Genomic DNA, 3,081 nt, shown 5'->3' with positions numbered 1-3,081 from the left:
TTAAACGGTTTTTACTTTTGTCTTGTATATCTTGTAGTTTACAATTTACAAGAAGGTTTCTCTTGTTGTTAGCTTGGTTCTCATTATTTGTACAAATTGGTATGGGATTATCCTCAAATTGAAGTCCTGCGAATTCTTCAGCTACAGATCGCTCAGAGTATTTTACATTCACATACAAGTTTTTCATAACTTTTAATATTGTCGTGATCTTTGAGTCATAAATTTGTTGACCTTAAATTTTGATTTCATGCGATATATATGTAATGTTGGTAAAAAATTTAATGTGTTATTGGGATGATGTACCGAACATTTTGTGGACCCAGCTTAAGACTTATTCACCAAGAAGCCATATATTGAACTCTGGAAATCTAGAACCAAAGTCGGCCTTTATATTTATGTCAAAACATATTGAAATGTTGCCAAGTAAATTTTTTAAATCCAAGCAGCCGGGTTGGGCGAACTGTCATTCGAAAAGTTGATATACCTCAGACCAATCCAGAGAAAGTCAGTTAAGTTTCAGTTCTCCACGATAGAGCACAAAGCTCTAAAATAAAATCAAAATTCAACAACACAGTTTTTTCGGCAAATTAACACTTCTTAGGTTTAAGCGAAAAGTTTTTTTTTTTTTATGTTTTTAAAAAACAACAAATCGGAAAAAAGGTTTGAATAAATAAAACCATTATTTGCAAATTTAAGTGATAAAAAAAAGTTTTCAGGTTTTCTCTATAACTGCACATTCAGTTATTTTTGAAATCGATTAAGAGATGAAGCGAAGGAGGCCATAAACACTAATACAATGCAGACGAGACGATAATACCGGACACTAATACCAGACACTTATACACAATACATATCTCTTACCTACCATGCACCCACGCACAGAGTAAGTTAAGAGTTTAATATTTGAACTAAATTTTAATAAAATTACCAACTTTTAATTTAAGAACTATTGACAGAAGATAGGCGAATAATAATGGTGAACATTAATTATAATTTTAAATACCTGAACCGAATCATCACAGTAAGTTCAAACAGTCTGAATGGGAATGGTATTTGTAATGTAATTTTCCGAACCTTAGCCTAGTCCAAATCCAATACACGAATCTACACATGGTAAGCTACGAAGATAAGAATTTATGAATTTCAATTTGATTTTTATTACTCCTAATATTGAAGGTGCGATACACAACACAAAATGTGAAAGACACTTCATACAAATTGGTGCATTTGTATAACACTTAAATCGAAGATTCCACAGAAGTCGAATACAAGGTTCGATACACAAATATATACAAATTGGTGCATTTGTATAACACTTAAATCGAGGATTCCGCAGGAGGCGAGGTTCGATCAACCAATATGTGAGACAATACAAATTGGTGCGTTTGTATAACACTTAAATCCAAGATTCCACAGGAGGCGAGGTTCCATCAACAAATATGTGATACAAATATGTGATACAAATTGGTGCGTTTGTATAACACTTAAATCGAAGATTCCACAAAAGGCGAATAAAAGGTTCGATACACAAATATATAAATTAAACACTTCCTTCACTCACGGTATAAAAAAATATAATTTTTATTTAAAGTCACTTTACAATTACAACTTAATGATAACTGAAAGATTCTGACTGAGTGAATTCCGCGGAGCTAAAGCGAAGTTTTACCGGATGGTTTCGACTAAGGCTTAAGACTGATTTTCTATGATTTGATTATGTTGGATGAAGGCTTGGATAATTGACGTCATCGCAGGCGGCGGCGTTGGCTGAGTCCAATAGTCCACTAAGAGCGTGGGACCATTCTTTGTTTACACAAGTGTTCAGGACCATTCTTTGTTTATTGCCGAAATTTGTGGGGTGATTCTGGGTATCAGGTTTGTTGTTTATCCTAACGATCGGACTGTTGCTGGGGATAGGCGATCATGCGACAAATTGGCATCTGACGATTGAGTGGGGTGACTTGTTGTTTATCCTAGCTATCGGACTGTTATTTGAGACAGGCGATCATGCGACAAATGGGCATGTGACGACTGGGTGGGGTTGACCAATGGGAATTGCTTATGATGATGAAATAGGATCGGCCAATGGGCATGTGTTGACGGACTTGGGTTTTATGGTATAAGTACTTAACTCCTTGTTATGATAGAAGTGCTTAACTCCTCCCCCTTTAAGTGCGGACGTCCTCGGTCGCAACAACATATTGAACTGGCGCGATTGAGACTTCCATTGGTGGACCATGGTTGCCTGTTTCGTGGCTGCAGAATTTTTTTGATGATGTAATATGTTATCACTGCGGCTGCCAGAAGGGTTAGAATAATCCAGCTTGACGAAGACATAATCAAGTTGTTTCTTTGGATTCTCTCCAGATTATTAGTATTATTGATGTGTAGTTCCTTGATCATTTCCAGAGATAACCTTTCACCTCTTTGCTGCTTATCTGATAGTAATTGCAACAGCGGCGGTTTAACCTCGACTTCAAAGCGTGTCTTCACAATATACCAGGAGTCTTCTATGACGATTGTCGCGTTTTCCGCTTGAATTATGAAGGTGCCTTCTAGGGTAATATTTTCTCCATTGATGTTGATGTCTCCTTGAAATTGGTTCAGCAGCAAGGTACCGGGCATTATTTCCGAATGGGATTTTACGTGCTGGTTGTTGATGACCTTACATTGTGGATTCCTTCTTTGCAAGTAGGCTCCTACACATTTACTGTTTTCTAAATTAGTCAGATCTTCCAGTTTACAGATTGTCTTACCATTATGAATATTACATTTACTCTTATTGATTAACCCGAAGTATTTCTTGTTACATTTCATGATATTCTCATAGTCTATTTCTTCTATAAATTTTTGATATTTAATTGGTATTGCAAGGATTTGTTTACAAATTTCATTAATTACTCTGGGTAGGCTAACAATATAAAGGAGTGATTTACCGTCTGAGGCTATGCTGACCTCGGCAAACTCTATTAGTTCTTCAATGTTTACAAATGTTAGACTCTCTTCTTTAATTGTGTCAATAAAATCTATTTCATCAGAGGACAGTATTAATGAGTTTACGGTATTGGCCTTAGCCCAATC

At 35.8% G+C, this 3,081-nt stretch overlaps 1 long non-coding RNA gene across 2 annotated transcripts; it reads left to right on the top strand.

The window, feature by feature from the left end:
- The first annotated feature begins 404 nt into the window (after positions 1-404).
- On the top strand, positions 405-1,450 carry LOC137579563 (uncharacterized). 2 transcript variants are annotated; one of them, XR_011032838.1, is made up of 5 exons: positions 405-660; positions 710-883; positions 945-1,021; positions 1,080-1,113; positions 1,177-1,450. It is a non-coding gene; the product is annotated as an uncharacterized lncRNA (long non-coding RNA). The 2 variants fall into 2 exon arrangements; XR_011032837.1 differs by having other exon boundaries at positions 717-883; positions 1,177-1,444.
- Positions 1,451-3,081: the final 1,631 nt, after the last annotated feature.

Source organism: Drosophila tropicalis, unplaced genomic scaffold (genome assembly GCF_018151085.1).
Source record: "Drosophila tropicalis isolate 14030-0801.00 unplaced genomic scaffold, ASM1815108v1 contig_700, whole genome shotgun sequence".
In the NCBI taxonomy this organism is placed as follows: domain Eukaryota; kingdom Metazoa; phylum Arthropoda; class Insecta; order Diptera; family Drosophilidae; genus Drosophila; species Drosophila tropicalis.
This window is presented reverse-complemented; position numbering and strand designations above follow the sequence as displayed.